Source organism: Pinus tabuliformis, chromosome 3_2 (genome assembly GCF_031772625.1).
Source record: "Pinus tabuliformis cultivar Carrire ecotype Pingquan chromosome 3_2, CPIR1, whole genome shotgun sequence".
Lineage (NCBI taxonomy): Eukaryota > Viridiplantae > Streptophyta > Pinopsida > Pinales > Pinaceae > Pinus > Pinus tabuliformis.
In genome coordinates this window covers 837872536-837888762 of record NC_142302.1, presented here as the reverse complement: position 1 = coordinate 837888762, position 16227 = coordinate 837872536, and positions in this window count along the sequence as shown.

Below are 16227 nucleotides of genomic sequence, written 5' to 3'. Positions count from 1 at the left end.
CTTCTGTAGGTGAAATGGGCGCAAGGAAGGAATTTTGTGCACAGTTTTTGATGGAAATTTTGCCTGTTTCTTACCAAAATCAAGATCTAATTCTTCTCTTGCTTGTTTTCACAGATCTTTGGAGCAAGATGACTATTACATGGTGAGAACATGAGCATGAAGAAGAGGACATGCCTGCTTTACATGATCCGGTTACAGTAAACGCACTGCGGAACTGTGGCTTGCTAAAGTTTTTCCGCATTTCTAGCATGAGACAATAGATCAAATTGTTGCAGTATTTGCTCGATGCTTGGGATCCTACCAACCAGGTGTTCCAGATTAGGGGCAAATCTATCCCCTTGACTGTAGCGGACATCTATTTCTTGACTGGTTTGTCGAGGCAGGGTGCCCCCATCTCTTTATCAGGTTCGTCTCGAGGAGGTGAATCTGTGAGAGATTATGTTCACCGGTATTGCAGAGAGGGATCTCAGCCGAGTAAGTATGGCAAGATTATCATCCATGATGTCACTGACAGGTCTCTCAGGACTATTCTATTCACTTTTGGTAGGATGGCTGGTGGTGCGGCTCTTCATGTAGCCAACGATCTTATATGAAGTATGCCTTGGAATGTCTCCAACCAAAGGTGTTCAACTGGTGCGACGCAGTACTTCTTGTGATGAAAGAAAAATTGACCAAGGTGAAGAGTGGGAGGTTGAAGAACTTTGGTTATGGTTCTATCTTGACCACCTTTGCCTTGGAAAAGATACCACTGATGCAGCCGCAGTATATTGCACTCGATTTACCTTCACCGACTTAACCACGTATGCAGAGATGGGTCGACCATATGTCTAGGCATGCTGGTTAGTCTCAGATTTCCTTTTATGGTACCTTCTTCGGGTGGTTTGATCGTCAGGAGATGATTTATTTCGAGTATCCATATGCCGGTATGGACTTCCGGGGTGATCTAGATTTAGTACTGTCGGCTGGCGAACAGTGGGGTGCCATTGGTAAATTCTTTGACCATATCCATGTTTATCGTTTTTCTTTTATAATGTCCTTGTGCTTTATTCTGTCAAGACTTAACCAAACTCATGTGTTCATGCAGATGTTGGTCCCATTCGGCCAGTAGTATGCCTGAGAGTGCCAGCTGCCGCCCCAGCAGGAGAGGTTGTTGGAAGGGCTATCCTTCACAACCTCGATGTGGCCGAGACTCTCACAACATTACAGGAACGGGTTGAGGGCCTCACTCTTGGTATTCCAGATGTGAGGACTGATGAGCTGCCCTTGAGTTTGTAGCGGCATACTACTGGTGTGCCAAGATGATGGACTCGGCTCTTACGAATGATCGTACAGGCTGTGACTTGCTATCACGAGCATCATTAGACTAGGGTGCCCCCTAGCATTTTGAGTTTTTGGTCATTTGACCAATTTTGTCTTGGTTACAGAACATTATCTGTAAACCATAAACAATTATATATATATTTTTGATTTTCGAAGCTTTATTTTGGTTAAGTTACATGATCCACATGCAAATATTGATGGTATGCTTCTTTTTATAAATGCTGCAAATGTCTATCTAAAACATAATTCGCCAATGAGTTAGTTAATGTGTTTAAGGTTATGGAAATATGCTGATATTGAATAAAATCAAATTGTTTTTCCAAAATCTTAACCCTTAGGAACATGCGATAAATAGTTGGATTTCGGACAGAGTAGATACCAGTGAGTTGTAGTATGATGAGTTGTGAGTGTAGCCTGAGAATCAGTCGGCGTATACCATGTGTGATGGCATCAGAGAGAAGTTCTATCAATGCACTATATTCAGCGATGTTATTCGTTGATCGACCAATACATACCCCTATGAAACTTACTAACTCGCCGCTTGGATCAAAAATGGCCCTGGCCGCGGAAGATAGGTTCCGCGAACTACGACTCGCTCCGTCGGCATATCCAACACATGACTCCAATACGTTTGACATCTACAATAAATGTAAAAAGTGGATTACTTGACCAAAACAAACACTTTAGCGAAAACAAAAACATAACAAAAGCATACAGGTTACTATACTGAATCACGCATAGTAATGCTTGAGGTACAACCCGTTACAACGTTGTGCCAATGGAATTCCGTCATAATCCATTAACTCGTAGGCTCCTTTTGTTAACACTCGCTTAACAATATAGGGGCCCATCCTTAAAGACTTGAATTTACCTGCCCCCAATTTATCAGATTCTTGGTCGCAAAGCAAGACCAAGTCACCTTTTGAGAAGACACGGGGTTTGACATTCTTGTCGAATTGCACTTCAACTCGTTTCTTATGGGCTTCGTTAGACAAAGCGGCATCACGACAGGTTTCATCCAATTGGATTAGTTTCAAGAAATGAGCCTCCTCTTCTGAAGTTCTGGGGAGAAGGTCAATTGCGAGTTTGAGGGACGAGATTTCACACTGGATTGGTAAGACTGCTTCCAAGCCATATACCAGTTGGAACGGTGTAAACCCGGTCGCATTCTTTACCGATGTTCGGTAAGCCCACAAGGTTGAGTACAGGATTAGGTGCCAACTTCTTTTGTGAACTCCAATCATCCTTTGCAGCATACGCTTCAGGACCTTGTTGATTGCGTCAACTTGTTCGTTGGCTTACGGGTCATATGGAGTAGAGCTGTCGTGAGACAACCCTAGTTTGGTAGCTAATTCGACCATCATGTGATTGCGAAAATGTGATGCATGATCTATGACTATAGCTTGTGGGACACTGAATCTGGCGACTACATGATTGAAAAAGAAGAGGGCAACTGTTTCACCAGTATTATCTAATGTAGGCATCGCCTCGGCCCATTTGGTAAAATAGTCGACTGTGACTATGATATATCCATGCCCCCCAGTCGAGGTGGGGTTACATGTCATGAAATCGATGCCCCATTTGGCGAATGGCCCAACATAAACTATTGGCTGCAGAGGTGTGGGTGGTCTTCCGGTTTTGCTATCAAAAATTTGACAAGCATGGCAACTTCTGACTGTGGTTATGCAATCTTTGAACATTGTTGGCCAGAAGTATCCTGCTTGTAAAAAATTTTGCGTTGTAGCATAACCGGATTGATGCCCCCCACACATGCCTGAATGGCAATCATTCAGGACTTTTTCGGCATTCTCATGGGTGAGGCACCTTCTCAGAATGGTATCGATACCATGATGGTAAAGTGTATCACTGACGATCATGTAGTCTTTTTCTTGGTATCGAATACGTTTTTGTTCGGAGCGAGAAGTGTTTGGCCTATATTTTTGGGTTTGCAGATAAATGAATATATCCCCATACCACAGATTGCTTGAAGATATTAGAAACAAATTTTCGTCCACGATTGTTTCTTCAGATGTTTCATCATTGGACGACGATAGGAGATTGCATAATAATTCTGCGAAAAGTAGAGCTTTCTTTGACTTGGATTTTACAAATTCCAGATCAAACTCTTATAGAATTGCTATCCATTTTGAATATTTTCCCCCCAACAACTGTCGCGACAATATATAAGTCATGGGGTTGCACTCTGACAGAATGGTAGTTTTTCGAAAGAGGACATAGTGTCGAAATCTCTGTATCGCTTGAACAGCTGCTAGTTCTAGCTTTTCAACATAAGAATATCTACTTTCTGTATCATTTAAGTTCTTACTTAAATAATATATAGGATGTTCAATTCCGTTGTCTTCTTGAACAAAAACCATTGCGATGGTTGTATCCGCTGCAGCCAGATACAGGTTAAAATCTTTTTGATAATCAGGGGCGTACATTAATGATGCTTTCATTAGGGATTCTTTTAAAGCATCAAAGGAAGCTTGCGCAACCTGATCCCAGACAAAGGGTACTTCCTTTTTCAAAAGATGCGTATAACCTTTAGAAAGTTCCGCGTAATTTGGAATGAACCTCCTCAGAAAGTTTGCTTTCCTTTGGAGTTTCTGAATCTGAAGCAGATTTGAAGGTCGAGGCAAATTTATGATTGCCTGAACCTTACATGGGTCGAGACGAATCCCGTCCTTCGAGACTACAAAGCCAAGTAATCGACCAGAACTGACACAAAATACACATTTGTGTGGATTGAGTCATATTTTGTAGTGTCGACAACGTAGAAATATCGCTCTTAAATGATGTGGATGATCAGTCCGCTTTCGTGAATGAGCCGGAAGGTCATCGAGGTATGGTTGAACGGTGTTTTTGATGTCATGGAAGGAATAATTCATTGCCCTCTGAAAATTTTCCCCTGCGTTCTTTAAACCAAAGGGTAATTTTCGATATGTGAATGTGTCCCACGGACAAATAAATGCAGTCTTTGACTAGTCTTGTGGGCGGATATTTATTTGATTATACCCGAAGAATCCATCCATGAATGAAAAGATTTCGCATCTGGCACATTCATCAATTATCTGGTCGATGAAGGGTGTAGGGTAGTTGTATTTTCGACAAGCTTGCTTTAAATCCCTATAATCGACGCACACTCTAATTGTTCCTTGTTTTTTCATAACATCGACAATATTCGATACCCAATCGATTAGAGGTACTGGGTAAATGAAACCAGCATGGAGAAGTTTTTCAACTTCTACCTTAATGGAAGCGGCTTTCTTGGGGTGCACCTGCCGTAGCCGTTGTCGTACTGGTTTGAAATCTGGATACATCTTGATTTCGTGTTCAACGATACTTGAGTCAATGCCTGGCATTTCACTATATGACCAAGCAAAGACATCTCTGAATTCGCGAAAAAGAGCGTTATATATTTCTAGTTTTGAAGGAGAACAACATTTGCCAACATAAATATTCTCTACAACATCTGTTTTGGTCGAGATATTTATGGCGATAGTCTCTTCAATGTTGGACAAGTTTCGTTCGGAATCCACCATGTTTACAGTATTTGATAGGAAATAAAAAACTGAAGGATGATAAAGGTCATCAGGAGTGTTTTCTTCACAATCCAGAAGAAGGGAACGGTGGTGGTAATCATCCCATGGCACCCCTTCAATTACCATTGATTGAACAATTCCTTCGTCGGTGACATGCACTCGCGACCAAGGATCTGAAGGGGTACCATATTCCTCAGAACTATCTATCCATACGCTTGATGAACGTTGATTTGGGTTTGTCTCCCATGCTAGGAACATTGATTGCTACAATATTTCTGTTGGGCTTGGAGGCAAAACCTACGCATGATCCATGCCAACATCGTTTTCTGAGATCTTTTTAGAAGATATCATATTGCAAGTTCCTAACGATGCTACTTCCGCTAAATTGATTGGAGGTGGAAGGGTGAAAGTTCCCATTAATATAGGATCTTTTAGTAGGCCTACTCCGATATTTTGAAGCGAATGGGGGCTTCCATGGATCATTGGAATGCTTCCCGTAACTTGAGAACCATTTGGGAGGAAGTTTTGTTGATCGACGATTGTAATCCCTCTCTGAAAGGGAAATGCAATCTTCCTAAAATAGGTCGACACAATAGCAGCCATAGCATATATCCATGGTCTTCCCAGTAGGATGTTGTAATCGAGATTCCCGTCGATTGCCTCAACATCTATTTCTACTGTTTTCCCTCCTAGTTCAACCTTCAAGTTACTTAGGATACCATATGGGTTATATGTTCGTTCGTCAAATGCTTTTAATGTCGTCAAAGATCGCGACAAGGTTGGAGATCCTAAAGTTTTCCAGCAACTCATCGACATAATACATGTAGATGCCCCCTCATCAATAATTGTTCGATGAACAGTTTTGTTGAGGGCTTTCACTTGAACGAGGAAAGCTAGTTGAGCTGGTAACTGAGGATTGTATCCTTTATGATCGAAGGATACGAGATTGGAATCCTTTGGGTCTATCCAACCAATGGCTGATAATAAATCCTGCCTTTGGGATGGGAAATTTTGTAGTACCTCAAGAGTCGAAATAGCGGATGGCGATTGGGCCAAATCTTCCACTATATTATAATTATGTGCCGCTCTAGCGCGGGGATTAAACGCCGACTTGTGTACTACTACCTTTAGCGGTTTTATTGTCAACTCGGAAATGATGGGTGGCGCAACTTCTGTCGAAGTTGTTGTCGAACTACTAGGTTGATCTTTATCCTTGTTGTTCAACAACTGTGGATTCCCATAATCTTTGTTTCTTGTCGATATCAAAGCATCATTTTGCTATTTGGAAACTGACAACATTAGAACTTGACACCGGGAAGCATCTTCACTGTCAACCAGATTTGTTCCTAGATTTAGAAACGGATCAGTTAATACTGCTGAGGTCTTTGTATTCTTGAAGAATTTTTTAAGCTCAGCTCTGTGTGGACAATCTGCAGTCCGATGATCCTCATCGCATATAAAGTATGGATTTTTTGGTTTCCTATTTCTAGGTGGGTTTGCAGAAGATTTTTTAGGTGATGCTTCTTCCTGTTTCTTCTTCTTCCCTTTGGCTTTCTTCTTGCCTCCTGGTTGCTTGGTTTCTTTGCCCTTATCTGTCGATACGGCATTTACTTCCGAGGCAAGAAGTTCCTCATTTTCATTTTGACTGGAAATCTTACGGGCCTTTTTAGATGTAGCCTTTATTGATTTCGTGTCTGTTGCGCCAATCACACCATCGCCGGCATGAGAGTCATTGTTTGATTTAGGAGGAGGAGGAACTGAGAATTCCGGTCTAGGAGCGTCAGGTATTTTATCGTAGAGCATGCCAGACTGAGTGTAAATCAAGTCCAAATATTGCGCACGAGCGATAACCTCCTCTTCGGTGACGACTCCCCCTTTTACCACATCTTCCGTGATGGAAGGCAGTAATGACTTGATAAACCATTCAACTAGGAGCTGATCGGGAACATACGTTTTCACCATTCTACGATGACATTGCCACTCATGTATATGATCAGATATGTGAGCGGCCGTCTTTTGTTTGAAGTTGGTAAGAAGTTCCGTTCCCGTTTCGTACCTTATCGGTAACTGAAAATGGGTTAAAAAGGTTGTGGCTATGGTACTGAAGTTGTCGAATGAAGCTCTAGGCAATTCGATATACCATTTTTCTGTCGGACCAGTTAAGTCCTCTGAAAAAGGCGAAGCCTAATCAAATTATCATTTAGGTTGTTTGATGAACACCACAAATGAAAGGTCATCACATGATTCGACGGATCTTCACCCGGATTTCCATTAAATTTAAGAATATCTGATGGAAGTTTATGTGGAATCACTGGCCACCAAGGGGCGTAAGCGATTAGATCGTTTGTTAACCGATTTAAATCAGGTAACTCTAAAGTTGCCACGAAGGGTAACTGTTGATTCAGGTTAGGTGAAGCATACCCAGGATAAGATGGGATTGCCTGAGCAGTTGGTCGTTGCATACCAGCAGAATGCATTTGATGCTGGTAACTTTGGTAAGGTTGGTGGGCATGACCATTGTAAAATGGTTGATTTTGGTCGTTTTGAATATACGACTGCCCACTATTCGCAAATATTTGTTGTTCAGAACCTTGGTATACTTGTTGGAACTGCGGTTGTTGGTATTGCACTATCCATGGTTGTGAAGCCATGTGCTTTTGCCCGATACTAACTGTTTGACCAAGATGAGGGGTAATTGTACCCGTTTGAACCTGTGTCATTCCACCAGTCGGTGATTGTGGTTGAGTTGCAGGGTCAAGGGGCTGTTTCATTACAACCTGAGAAACCTGAGGTGGGCATACAACAAGCAGTGCTTGAACTTGCAACACTGTCACAATAGCTGGCATAGTTGGTATACTTGACATAGGTAAGCATTGTTGCATCGAATATACAACTCTTGGTTGTTGAGGTAGTATCGATACCCAACCGCTTGAAGTAATTCCAGCATAACCCGAATTTTGTTGTGAACTCCCGTATGGCTGTCCTCCCGGAGGGGATAATGAAAGGGCATACTGCTCCTTATACGGTGGTAATCCAGTACTTAAGGGAATGGTTTTCCCTTGAGGGCCGAACTGCCCAAATTGACCTCCAAATGGATCAATTTGTTGAGACTCAACATAAGAGTTTCCGGATATTATTCTGGATGAACAAACAGGAACAAACCATACCGTCGAAATGGCCCCTGAGTGGGCTCCTTTTAGCGATTGAGAGCTAGTTGGGACAGATGGTATACCGGCGAGCATTGTTGGAGTGATAGTAGGGAGTTCTGCCGTCGCTGTGTAAGACGAAACAGTCCTAGATGTTGACGGTTGTTCATACATTTCTAGTCTATCCAAAAGATTACCTAGAGTTTCTACAGGAGCTTCCGCTGGCGGTAGACTAACTTCTGATGAGGAAGGATACAGAGTGATCCCGACTCCAAATTGCGATGGAGTACTAGATGGAGGATCTTCCACAATCTCTTCTATAGCAATCAGACTAGGTAGAAGGGGTAGACCGTCAGGTCCGTAGAATATTTCTAGTGCCGAAGAAGGTATGGAATATGCAGCGACAGATGTTTTGGGGGCAACACTCTCCGAACCGGTTGTAGATGGAACGGGTTCAGTGATACAAGTGTTTACCCTCAGACTAGGATCAATACCACTATCCTTCTGTGGCTGCTGAACTTCTTCTATAAAGGTAGGGATACCAGAAATGTTTGGAGTAACCAGAATCTCTGATGTTGTTGGAACACTTGTTCTAACTTTAACAAGAGATTTGGAACCGGTTAAATGAGTTCGCTTTGTCCGTACTAGCTTCGATTCCGGAGACAAAGACGGTTGACTCATAAGCCTCCACGAACGATGGGGTTTCAATTGACTTTCTTCCATGATTGCGGATTACTCGATCAACTAAAAATAAAGGGGAAGTATATTTCCGAATTAGATGAATTTTAGACGCTTTGACACAACTTGTTTTTTCAATTTTTAAGAGTCGAGAAAAAACAAAAGATGACTCTAGTCGCCTTCGATTTTTAATGAGCCTGAAGTGACAAGTGCTCAGATGGACCCTTTCCATTAAGGAGTTTGAAAAGGAACGAAAGGGACTGCTCTGGAAATCTAGGTAGAGGGATTACCAAACCAATCACAAAACTGGAGAATACTTTTTAGGGTACAGCAATCAATCTTCCTGAATGTTGTGTTGAATGCATTGCGATCGATAGGGCGGCAGACACGGCTTCCTATGGATAAAGGATTAAGCCTATTGTGGTCTCCCAAAATATACTCGATGGTACGTGGGAGCACAAGTCCGTACTGGCACTTATCCTCTCAAAGTGGAGGAATCACCCAACCATCAGTGAGAATAACAGTTACCAGGCTTTACAACGCCAGAATACGTCTCTAGCCTAGACTTCTATATGTTGTGTGTTAGGTTCCAAAGCGTTGTTAGATTCATTGAATTTATTTTATAGTTGATCTTGTTTATGAAGTTTTCCTTTCAGGTTCACCGCGAGATGTAGATGTGTAATTCCTAAAATGCAATCTAAGATGATAAACAATCTTTTATCTTCTTTGTGCAATGAAAATCCTAGCTACTAAGGAAAGATAGACAATACTCTTTCACAAAGAGCAAAGAGCACACTCTAAATGCACTTTCCTAAATCAAACCAATCAAACAGTCTAAATGCAAATGCACATGCATGTATTTGTTTTCAGCTTTCTTAGTATGTGAATAGAGAAAAGAAAGCTAATGCACAAATCTAAATTACTTTTCAAGCGACAATTATCAACAAGTTTCTTTTCGAAATAAAAAATGGAGGCAATCACAACATTTTACGATTTAGAAATGAATACTTGCTTTCGACACTAGAAAAATTACGAATTCAAACCAAATACAATAGTAACAGGATAATCAACTATCTACAACAAGCAAACTCTTTCCTATGACTGAAAACGACACTTGCGATGCTTTCAAATCAAAGGACGACAGTACGATCACGTTACTTTTGCAAAGGAGAACTGAAAATGACTCAACAAATACACAAAAACATTTACAGTTCTTTCGTACAAAGGAGGTAGAATAACAGCAAGGAAAAGGGGTTTCAAACAGAGATATACTAATCACAGGCAGCAAAATTCATGAATAGAACTGGAAAGAATGAATCACAGGAACCAAACTGGACAATGCCTAGTCTTATCAGCGCACCTGTAACACAGGGAATTTGAAATGCAACGCACCTACTACACTCGGGAAGTGCGCTGAATTTCAGATTCACAGAACTGTACCTGCGCTGGGCCAGAGACGAGACTTGGCTTGGGTTCCAGGTCACAGTTTGCAGTTCAGTTCATGGATTTTGGCCGAGCAAATGGTAATCAGTAATGCAACAATCAGGGGTAGATCTAAAGAGGATCTAAGAGCTATCACAAGGGCAATCAGAGAGTTTGTAAATCAGTTGTTTAATTTATAAACAAATCCTGGAGATTGACTGAAGTGGCATTTATCTAGTTTTCATTTGCATAGCAAATGCAGTTCAAAAGCTACCTGGTTCGACTTCAGGCTCCGTCTGTAAGTTTATAAAATAGACAACAAGGAAGATAAATAAACAAACTAATTCGTCCCCAGTGGAGTCGCCATTTTTTATAGGGAAAGGTGTCTATATAGAACTGCTTATCCCAATAAGGTGTGATAGCTACCTTAGAAACAAACAAAATAAAGCTACTTTCGTTTTTCCTTTATGAAGTATAGATGAGAGAAGAACAAAGAAGACCAACCTCTGTCTTGCGCTAATCTCCTAGTTCGATTCCTCTCTCTCTTGATAGTCTTTCGCTACTTGTTCCGTTGACGCCCAGCTTCACAAAGTACCTGTAAGATCACAGTAGCATAGCACTATATAAGAACATGGATCTATAATCATAAATAATCTAGGATTAGATGTAAATTAACCATACAAATACAACAAACATGAATGACACAAGAGTATGGAGGAAAACTTGAATAGCTTTTATTGATAAACAAGAAAGAGCCAAGGGGAGTTACAACCAGTTGTTCTGACCCAACAGCATCCTCTCAGCAAGGAAGCCCCTCTTCACCTCATACAAAGCTTAGATCACCCAACAATATGATGTTGTCTCAAGATATATGTAAGGGAGATGAGTCAGCTTGTGATTTGATTAGTGTCCTCCCTTTGATAGTTCTTGCTTCCACTTGGAGATTGATGATCTCTTACTCATCCTTGGTCGAATTCAGAGAGGCAAGTGTCATAGGAGAAGTTTCTGGAAGTTTCCATGCCTCTCCACCTCGCGGAATGACACTTCCATTTGTCACTTCCCGCCCATCGTACCCCATAGAAGGGATTTTTGAAATGCAATGCACCCACACAGTGTATTTAGGTGAGATGAAACACACTTTGCCTATGGAGCAGCTGAAATGATCCTGTTTTGACCAGTTCTGAGAAGTTTTTCATGGAGAACTTCTGGGAGAAGCTGTAATGAGTTGACCTTGTTCCTTTAGGGGTTAGGACAACACCTTTAGGTACTTAGGAGCCCTTGGTTTATGGACAATTCATGCTTGGGGTTTTAGTGCCCAAAAATGTCTATAACACAAACCCAACAAAAATCGAATTTATTTCTTATCTGACATATAGTTATATCTATTTACTATAAAGGAATTAACCTATATAGTTATGTTATAATTCTATTCCTTTATTCGGAAGGTTATGCTCTAATGTTCAATAGTGCATATCAGTGTGGAATGTTGTGTGAAACAAGGTCTGGAATGGAATGACCTATGAAACAGGGTTTCTAATTTTTTTTGGTTCTATTAGGCCCCTATACTACTAGTGTAACCCCTTATTGTTATTAGTATAACCCACTTATTATATTGATGTACCCATTTAGTGCCCATATTGTTACTATTATGCCACATAGAAGCCCACCATTGTTACTGTTGTGCCCTACAATATTATTGTTATGTAGGCTTTGATTGTATTGGGACCACTTAGACTCCTATATATAGAAAGGAGGTATTTTCATTTGTATCATCCAAGAATTGTTCATTTATGTAATGTAAAGGAGGTTTCCCCCTCGAAGAGGCTGAATTCTAAGGCGTTGATCTTTCTTTTCTATCTTTTCTTGAGCTGGTTTCATAACATTTGGTATCAGAGCTTTGGATTATAGGGTTTCGCTGCTCCAAACTGGTCATCGTGGAATTTTCGCTATAAATTTTTTTCTGTGACATTTCAGAAGTCGCACAAAAAACCCATTTGAGAAGAATTGGCGCTGAACCTTGGGTCCGAATTTCAGATCTTTACACACGATATTTGCGGAGATATGATCTGCGGAAGTTGGTCTTTTTGCAGACTGCTGAATTACACTCAAAACAGGTGACTTGGGAAAAATCGTCATAACTTTCTTTCTGAGCATCGGATTGAAATGTCGTAAGAAGATACAGAAAGAGGACGGACTTTAGTTTTGGTTTATTCATAATCAAAGGTTGAAACAGTGACACGTGGCACTTCATACAATTTCGCTCTACTGAACTAGTCTATAATCAGGTCACTGCGGGAGATTGTGCATAATTGTTTCTTGGAGAATCCAATTTGGATCAGACTTGTGGCATTGGAAAGAAGACATAGAGGGCTACTACAGGTCACAATTTCAGAACTTAAAGATCCGAAAGTACAGAGTTACAGTCGTTTCAAGGTAGAGCTCCTAAAATCAAGAAAAAGCAAGATGAGGAAGTTTGATGGCAAGGATCCGGTAAATTGGATTCTTCAGATGGAGCAATATTTTGATATACATGGTGTACAACTGTTACAAAAGGTATGTATTGCATATTCATATTTAGAACCAGATCAATTTTTATGGTACAAAGGGCTTTGTTCTCGTAAAAAACTTGTTACGTGGTCAATTTTCACGGAGGAAATGATAGCACATTATGAGGATATAAAGAGCAACACCTTCTTTAGAGCAACACCACAACAATTGGAAAGAGTAAAAGGGCTTTGTGACATAATGGAAAGCAAAATTATGGAAACCAGGAAGCATACCCCTCACAACTATAAAGATGGAAGTGTTGTTTCTCCCAGCCTTCCACAACCTACAAGGGTTACACCACAACAATTGGAAGAAAAAAGAGAAAAAGGGCTTTGTTACAATTGTGATAGCAAATGCACTAAAGGTCATAGGTGTGTTGAGAAGAAATTATTTTACATAGAATATGAAGAGGAGGAAGAAAAGGATCAAGAAATATCAAAAGAGGACGATATACGTCAGGACACCACCCCAGAGAAAGAAGAAATGAATCAGACCATATCTTGTAAAGCATTGGCAAGAATTACCACTCCTCAAACTCTCAAGATAGAAGGACATATCAAGAAGAAAAAGGTGCAATAAGTGAAAGATCACATCGAGAAAGAAGAAATGAATCCAACCATATCTTATAATTCAATGGATGAAATTACCACTCCTCAAACTATCAAGATAGAAGGACACATCAAGAAGAAAAATGTTCAAGAAGTGAAAGATCACATCGAGCATCAAGAAATGAATCCGACCATATCTTGTAAAGGACTGGAAGAAATTACCACTCCTCAAAAGATAGAAGGACATATCAAGAAGAAACAGGTTCAAGTAGATAAAGATCATATCGAGCATCAACAGCAAGTTCTCCAACTTTTAAAGGATAACACCACTTCGGTGCAAAATCAAATGAAACAACAGGTAGATCCACATCGTAGTGAAAAATGTTTTGATGTGAGTGATTGGGTAGTTTTACTGCTACATCTCAAGCAAGCTATTTATGAGAAGGAAATGTTGGCAATACTACATGCACTTAAAAAATGGCGACCTTACCGAATGGGAAGACGCTTCAAGGATGAGGATGTGGAAGCATTGTTTTGTGCTATTTATATTGTCCAACCAAATTGGATAAACGAAGCAACGGATGAATGGAAGAAGAACGAAGAAGTATGGCCACTTATTCAAAAGTTGCAAAAGATCCCAATTCAAGCAATATTGCCAAAAATTGAAGAGGAAGGAAAAATCATATTGGAACCTGGAGCAGTCACAGAAACAAGAACCCGACAGCTACGAAACCGATCAATTTCAGAGTATCTCATCAAGTGGAAGAACTTACCCGCTGAATATTCCACATGGGAGGACAAGAATTTTATATAGAAGCATCAAGAACTACTCAAGCGTTGAGGACAACGCTTTTTGAAGGAGAGGAGCATGTTAGGCCCCTATACTACTAGTGTAACCCCTTATTGTTATTAGTATAACCCACTTATTATATTGATGTACCCATGTAGTGCCCATATTGTTACTATTATGCCACATAGAAGCCCACCATTGTTACTGTTGTGCCCTACAATATTATTGTTATGTAGGCTTTGATTGTATTGGGACCACTTAGACTCCTATATATAGAAAGGAGGTATTTTCATTTGTATCATCCAAGAATTGTTCATTTATGTAATGTAAAGGAGGTTTCCCCCTCGAAGAGGCTGAATTATAAGGCGTTGATCTTTCTTTTCTATCTTTTCTTGAGCTGGTTTCATAACAAGTTGGATGTTCAAATATTAATGTCTTGCATATATAAAGATATATTTACATTATCATATTTGCATAATATAGCTATAAAATTACCATATAAATTATCAAATAAAAAATAACATCATGATAATATATATATAAGAAATCACATTGAAAAAAACAATACCTACCAACATATATTATTATCATTTACAAAAATCATATTAGTATATATACAATATATCTTTCCATTATGTAATTAATTGCATCGGTTGTACACAAATTGAAACAACTCTATAAATCTTGTCTTTATTGGGAATTCAGTCACTTTTCATGTACTTGAAATAGATTATTAGTTTCCTTTCTGAATTGGTACTTAATGTTGTAAATTTATAAGTTGAAAGTTTTTCAAAAATCACTGATATTTTTTTTTAAAGAGTGAGATATAGAATATTTATCTTGGGAGCTTTGTAAGTTCCACATATGCACAAGAAATATATTATTAATTTGGAGAAAACACCAAGTAAAATGAAAGATAGTAGAAAAACATTATCTGGGGTGAAATGGAATTGTAGGCTTGAAAGAAACCAAACAACTTGACTAAGGTGTATATATGTGTGTGTATGTGTGTGTTTGTTTCAAAAATATTATTAATTTGTATAATCAATTAAATAAAATGAAGGATTGTAGAAAAAATTATATGGGGTGAACTAAGGTAAAATAAAATGTAAGTTTTTGTAGAGGTGTTTAATAGTGGGATTCAAGTACCCTTCTTCCTATTTGGCAGAGTGATAATGATGATGATATATCGATGGTTTTGTTTCTTTCTTTGCTCTTCTAAAGAAGAAGCTAAGAAACAAATTAATTTGAAACTTCCATTATATTTTACTTCTTTGATTCTCTGATTTTTCTCAGAAATTTTGATGATCAAAAGAATCGTTGTATTGAGATTGATAGGCACAATATATATATATATATATAATGTTTTAAATTTTTTGACTGAGCTAACATATATGTTTATGTTTACAAACATTTATGACTAGACATCTCCCCCTATACATGGTTGTAGAGCGCCTCTAGGCACAATAATATTATTTATGTGTCAACTAACACATATCACTTGTACTAAAAAGTAGAAAGTAATTATACACTAGCTTAATTTTTTGAAATATTAATTACTTTATCTAACTATATAAAGTTGATTAAAATTAAGGTGGAAAATAAAGAATTTATTTGATTTTATTATTATTATTTCTATTTTTATTTTTTTTAATTTTAATTTATTATTTTTAAATCGCTTGTTCTCACTTCGAAGCTCATGAGAATTAGTTCTTCTCCTATCAATGTTCATTTTCTTCTTAGTGTTGGTCAACATAGAGAGATAATTCCAGTTATCAAGGGTGGGGTTTATCACCTCTGTATAGTCTATTAGCTTCCTTTTACCCTCCATCTCCTTACCATCCCACATATTGTCATTAAAATTGGAGGTATTAGTATCTTTGACATTATCCTTTCTTCCCATCATGATCTCCTCCTTAATCCCCCAAAGGTTGAGTGAAGAGTGGGCATCCTTATGCCACCGACGCTTGAGGCACAACTCAGGGTTTTGACTAATGTTAGAAGCAATTTTGGGGAGCCTCTTAGATTCCATGTTTTAAAGCTCCTTCTTATACATCAAATATCTAAACATAGACGTACTTCCAATGGGGGACATGCCCTTTTCGATGAAGAGGATAGGATAGGAAGTATTTCCCTTGATCTTGAGGTTATAGGTTATTAATTTATTTTGGATCATCTCAATCTTTCTCCACGACTCTCTAGATATACTACAACCCCAAACTTCACATTTG